Genomic DNA, 6,851 nt, shown 5'->3' on the forward strand with positions numbered 1-6,851 from the left:
TGCATTTCTGAGAGACAGAACAGAATGTCTCTGACTTGCCACCTTGAGAACCTCCTTCTAAGAACCCAGCAACCAAAAGCATAACACAATTGGTTTTTAAAGAATTGAGGTCTGGCCGGGCGTGGTGGCTCACGCCTGTAATCCGAGCATTTTGGGAGGCCGAGGCAGGTGGATCACGAGGTCAGGAGATCGAGAGCATCCTGGCTAACATGGTGAAACCCCATCTCTACTAAAAACACCAAAAACTAGCCAGGCGTGGTGGTGGGTGCCTGTAGTCCCAGCTACTTGGGAGGCTGAGGCAGGAGAATAGCACGAACCCGGGAGGCGGAGCTTGCAGTGAACCAAGATCGCACCACTGCACTCCAGCCTGGGCAACAGAGCAAGACTCTGCCTCAAAAAAAAAAAAAAAAAAAAAAGAATTGAGGTCTTACTCTGTCACCCAGGCTGGAGTGCAATGGCACGATCATAGCTTACTGCAACCTCAAATTCTTGGGTTCAAGCAATCCTCCTGCCTTAGCATCCTGAGTAACTGGGACTACAGGCACTTGTCACCTGCCTGGCTAATTAATCTTTTTTTTTTTTTTTGTAGAGACAGGGTATTGCTATGTTAGACCAGGCTGGTCTACAACTCCTGGCATCAAGGGATCCTCCTTTTGGGTCTTCAGCCACCCCAAGCTCTGGAATTACAGGTGTGAGCCACTGTGCCTGGCCTAAAAATGTTTTTTAAACATTTTGAAAACACCCACCATGCTTTAGTGAGAGAACACTTTTCTTCTACCTCCTGTTGCATTATTAGTCCATTAAATTGCTTCACTCCACTCCTGAAGATGCATTGTCTACAGCTGCACCTAGCCCGACAGTCCACTATGAAGGCTCTGATTTAGATCCTGCTGGGGGACCACCTATATTGTCTTACCAGTGGTCTCCCAGGCTATAAAAATCTCTGGAGACTTGTTAATCATTAAATTTTAAAAAGGCAAGAAAATGAAAATCAGAACAACCCTAATGTAAAATTCCTACATGTCTGTCCCTTTAGCAGCATCTAACTTTTTATCTTTTCGTGTATTTCATATACTCTCACCACACCTACACACACACACACACACACACACACACACACACACACACACACACATTCCTTTTCATTTTCCTTGCTTGCTTGTTTATGTTTGGTTTCCAACCCTAAATATTGGAGCTGAATTCTGTATTCCATCTATTAGTGTCATCACAGAAGACATCACATCTTCCTGAGTTCATTTATCATTCCTCCTCCTCTCTCAACATCCTTTTAAATATGCAAAGTCTCATCACAGTATCGCGGTCCCAGCAGCAGTCGTAGCTGCACTTGTCTGCAAAGGAAATAAGGGAAAGATTGCAAGAATATGATGTGAATACATAGTCTACCTTGGAATCATGGACTCATTCATTTTTCATGTATCCAGAAAATTTTTACTACATTTCTAATGTGTGAAGGTCACTGTGGAGGTGCTTCAAGGAATGCTAAGATATAAAACACAGTCTTTACCTTTAAGAAATTGCCACCAAGTAGTGGAGATAAAACATATGGAAGAAGAGGGTAGGGGATGACAAATGCTAAGCATTAGAGTGGGGGCTTCAAAGGCGAGCAGGCATCTGGCCAGAGGAGGTGGCACAGAGACAGTGGCTTGGTGGTGGCATTTGAACTGGGTCTTAGAAGATGAGTATGGCTTGAAAGATAGAGAAGGGGAGGCAGAAGAGAAGGAATTCTAGGGCAAGGGAGCAGCATGAACAAAACCATGGAAATGAAGAGCTTAAACTGTATTCTTGGATGAGACCAACAGCAGGGGCTCCTCCTTCATCAGATGTACCCAGAAAGTAGAGCAACAACACAGATGTCCAAGTCTCACCCAGAGATTCTGCTGGAGCGCTCTTCCTACTTCTCTCTGGAGGGCCAGCTCCTTCTCACAACTTCAACTGTGAGATTATGTGTCAGCTTCTCACAAAGGCCCTTCTCTGACCACCACATCTACAGTAGAGCTCCTTCCTGCCAATGTCCTCTCTCTCTGCCTCCTTCTTTCCCATCATAGCGTGTCATAATTTATAATCATTTTGTTGATGTTTGTCTGCTTGTCTGACTCCAATGGTAGCATCAAAAGTCTCTGATAACAGAGACCAGGACTGATTGTTTAGTGCCTGAAAAATAGTAAGAGTGCAATTAATATTTGTTGATTGAATGAGTGAGTAATTGAGCTATTAATGAACAAATGAAAGTTAAACATTTTTTGAGACAGGGTTGATGATTTTATTTATTTATTTTACATTTAATGAGTGCATACTTTATTATTTGTCTTTAAATCTTTCACCAAAGTTCATTTATTAAATCTATATTTTCTATTTCGGGGAAAGTCACATGACTTTCATGGGACTTGGACACTTTTGCTTTCATAGGTATCTTTGTCCAAAAAATATTAAAATTATGTTTTACAACTGTGTTAATATAATTATGCATATAATACAATTTGGATTATGTTCTTTTTTCTTTTGATTGAAAAAGAAATTAAAACATCCTGGACCTCTAAAAGCATTGTGGGACCTAGGTGCTGTACTTCCTGTATCTAATAGGTAAATCAGCCCTGTGAGTAGTAAAATTGTTTTTAAAGACTTAATAGAAAACAAGGCTAGACAAATAGTATGGGAAAAGATTATAGAAGGACTTGTACACCAGATTTTGAGTTTAGTAAATTTCAACTTTATTTAGGAGGCAATAAAAATCACAGAGAGTTTGAACTAAAGAATGATATTTCAATATGGCAGAGTCATTGTAGGAAGAAGAAGCTGCAGGACAAACGGAGAAGATGCTGGTCAGGAAAGCTCCAGAATGTGGTTCAGACCCCACGAGATGAAAAGGATTGAACTGTGGGTGATAGTGATGCTCTTCTTGCTGGAAGAGCAAAAGCTAACCTGAGAAAACATGTGAATTTATCTTACAACCAACTCTCTAGGGAGGGTGGATTTAAAGATGGCTGTGTTTCTGAACCAGAACTGGGAGAACGGTGTGATCAGGAACAGAAGTAGTGTCATCCAGAGAAGAGAGACTTGGTGGGGAGTATGATGGGATTGATTTGGGATATGTTTTGGGGAAGGGATACTAGCTGAACAACCAAATGGAACATCTTAGCAGTCAGGCACTTAGAAACATAAATCTGGAATTCTAGATCTCCAAAATTTTAAACAATTTTCAGACAACTTAAACGTTCTTTAAATCATAGTACATGAATAATAAATCAGCAAAGAATATTTCTAACCAACCATCTAAATATTACCTCCTCTTCGTGCTGGCTGATTTGTCCCAGTAATTATACCCAGTTAAGGGGTCCCCCAAGTCTCCTGCCTCTTCATTCTTCTTAGCCAAGGAAAAGAGAGATTCAAATAAATTCTTCTGTAATAGAAAGTAAATGTTAAGTTCAATGAGTTCACTCTTATTCTCAATGGGCTCTAATTAAATGAGCTAACTGGTCATAGATGGTTAACTGGTCATAGATGGTTAGCATTATATCTTTAATTAGTAGAGGCTTAAAATCTCTTTTTTTCTGTAAACCTGATTAGCAAGCTGGAGACTTGCAGCATTTCAACAGGTCCCAGCCAAAAACAAGGTTGGGGTAAGGGCAATTTCAGCATTCAGAGGGCAAGGAATAAGTGGAGTTCGTGTCTTCCAGTCTCAATGTTGGTACCCCGTGAGATAGATGCTACAGTGGACAATTTCTCCTAAGCTCCATCCCTACCCTAAGCTACCAGGCTGCTGTGAATTTTTCATATTAGAATCAGGCTATATTATAACACTAGAGTGATGGGAGTACATGCTGTTCCTCTAGGTGGAATTTGAGCAATCTATCCCTTCCTTACAAAATTATTCTGACACATTCAAACTTTTACATTTTACCAGGAAACCAGGACATGAAATCACAGATGCCAGTGTCTTCTATTTGTAAAATGGAGGAAATATTAGTGGTTAGCTCATGGGATGGCATGAGAATTAGTTAATTTCTGTACAGCACTTTGAAGAGTGCCCAGTTCATAGTAAATACTCAATACATGTTAGCTTTTTGGTTTTTATTATGGTCACTCTCATCCAGAGTTCTTCCTGTATCTACTACATTTTATTTCCTGAAAATGGAAATTGTACATTATCCGCATCAAAATCACTTAAAGGGCTTGTTGAATGTAGATTATTGGCCCCCACCCCAAACCAGTGGAATAGTGAACTCTGGGAATGAAGACCAGAAACCTGAATTTGAACAATTGTTTTTTAAATAATTTCCACTTTTATTTAGATTCAGGGGTACATGTGTAGGTTTATTACATGAGTATACTGCATGATGCTGAGGTTTGGGATATGAATAATCCCATCACCCAGATAGTAAGTGTAGTACCCAACAGTTGGATTTTAGTCTCTCTGGAGTTTGAGACCACCAGTCTACTGGGTTTACATAAAGTATGGATGAAATTTCTGCCTTGGCCTTCATGTCCTGCTACTGGACCAGTTATGCAATGTATTCCAACATCTAGAACCCCAAGCCCTGAGATGTGCTGATTGCCCAAAGCATGGTGGAGCCTTTGGTTGGGCTAATGTCAATAAAATCACTCTGAAGACCACCTGACTCCTGTTCCACCCCTCAGTCTTGTTCTAGAACCTACATCATGATCTGTTATGGTCAATTCCCAGCCTGCGGTCATTGGAGGGAGCCTGCCACAGTGATCAGTTTTCCTAGAAGGAGCTTTGTTTAGAGAGCCTTCTGATGCTTTGAATGTATCTGTCACCACGTCAGTCACATCACATCCACAACACACATGATTCCTGCTGCCTTCTGACTGTGAAGTATCTGATTCCCTGGCACATCAGCATATCAGATGACTCATTGAAACGCAACTCCGCTGCATGAGACATTTGAATTTAGCCCATTAGAGTAGCCTCACCCCAGAGCAGCTGTGGCATGTCTCATATTTTAAGTACAAGAATCCTGCCACATCATCATCATAGCAACCACAATACAAAGTAATGAATCCTTAGATATCTATAGGACTTTCTGGCTGGTTGTCAAAGAACTTTCACACTTATCTAGCATTACCCACACTGGGAGTTAAAAAACACAAGTGTCTCTTCTGCTTTATAGAAAATGGAACATCAGGAAGTTTATGTGGGCTGGGCGCAGTGCCTCACGCCTGTAATCCCAGCACTTGGGGACGCTGAGGCATGTGGATTACCTGAGGTCAGGAGTTCAAGACCAGCCTGGCCAACACATGGTGAAACCCCGTCTCTACTAAAAATACAAAAATTAGCCAGGTGTGGTTGTGCATGCCTGTAATCCCAGCTACTCAGGAGGCTGAGGCAGGAGAATTGCTTGAATTCAAGAGATGGAGGTTGCAGTGAGCTGAGATTGTGCCACTGTACTCCAGCTGGGTGACAGAGCGAGACCCTGTCTCAAAATAATAATAATCATAACGTGACTTAATTCAATTTACATAACAGATTCAAGGCTAACATGGCATGTGCTTTGCAATGCAATGCTGAGATCCCTTGGTGTGGGTTTTTCCTGCCACCCCACACTGCTTCCAACCACTGTATTACCAGGGTAGAGAGAGATTAGGAGCACCGGCTTTGGGTCTACTGTTTGAATCTTGAGTCCATCACTCACTAGCTTTGTGATTTTGAGAAAACCCACTTCAAGGGAGGGAGGTAATGATACAACATAAAGCACTGTGCCTAGCATACAGTTAACACTCCATGGTTTTTACATGTTACTATCATTGCTGTTATTAACTACAGATATCGCTGCCATCAGTGATGATGGTTCTGACCAAAATGCCTAAGATTCTAGCAGGAGCCTGCCTCCTCTCCTACATACCCTTTGTTGGTAAGAGGACAAAATGGTTATTATGTTCCATACTTGTCTTTCTTTGCTTTGATAAATAAAATAGAGAAATCCTTTGGAACTTATTTTCCAGTTGCCAAGAACATTAAACTAAATTACTACTGTATGATATTATGTTTGACAAAATAATAGAATTTTTTCCCCCCGAAAACCGAATTTAAACTTTATCCTTGTCCCAACACAAATGAGTTCAGTTACTCTGTTTTGTTACATTAACTTTTTGACCAGCGTTAAAAATACTAAATGCTTAAGAGATACACTGGGTCAAATGAGTGGGTGTACTATGATTAGGCAAGGAAGGGATGTTATATGAGTTTCCCTGATACCTACTTGGCTTGATGAGCGGGTCCCTTACAAATTTCTCAATAATATGTAGAAATTAAGAGTGAATATATTAAAAAAAGGAATGAACAAAAATGATGGCACCTAGGGAACCATTTGCCTTAGATGATATAATCATAACTTTCATTTAATTACAGTCCAGAGACTTATGAACAATAATTTACATTATTGCCACTACCTTACATATTCTTTGTTCTACATAGAACAACACTTACCAGGAACTTAATAGGCCCTCGGGGAAGGTGGCAAAGGTAGAGAGCTCCCTGTTAGGTTAAGGGCCATAGAGGGTCTCAGTGCAGAATAAACCACTCACAGAGGCCACATCCTGGAGGATACAGTGCAGTAACACAATAGCCTGCGTTCTCTGAACTCCTAATGAGGGTCATCCTCTTCCTGCCTGTCACTACTCCTCCCCAGCCAACTCCCCAGCAACAGCTGGTGCCACGGGAATTTCTCACACCCAGACAAGACAAACAAAGCACCACACCACAGACGCTGTGCGCTACAGAGAAGCTGTGATGTGCAGAGAAGCGACCCATGAGGGGATGCAACCTAAAAAAAAAGCTCATAAGAAACAACACTGTTCCAAAAGATATTCTC

General features: G+C 41.2%; 1 long non-coding RNA gene across 1 annotated transcript; it reads right to left on the bottom strand.

The window, feature by feature from the left end:
• Positions 1 to 494: 494 nt before the first annotated feature.
• On the bottom strand, positions 495 to 3,419 carry LOC134760788 (uncharacterized). The gene is made up of 3 exons (XR_010138765.1): positions 3,303 to 3,419; positions 1,887 to 2,172; positions 495 to 1,349 (listed from the first exon to the last, which is right to left on the bottom strand). It is a non-coding gene; the product is annotated as an uncharacterized LOC134760788 (long non-coding RNA).
• Positions 3,420 to 6,851: the final 3,432 nt, after the last annotated feature.

The sequence above is a fragment of the Pongo abelii genome, chromosome 1 (assembly GCF_028885655.2).
Source record: "Pongo abelii isolate AG06213 chromosome 1, NHGRI_mPonAbe1-v2.0_pri, whole genome shotgun sequence".
In the NCBI taxonomy this organism is placed as follows: Eukaryota; Metazoa; Chordata; class Mammalia; order Primates; family Hominidae; genus Pongo; species Pongo abelii.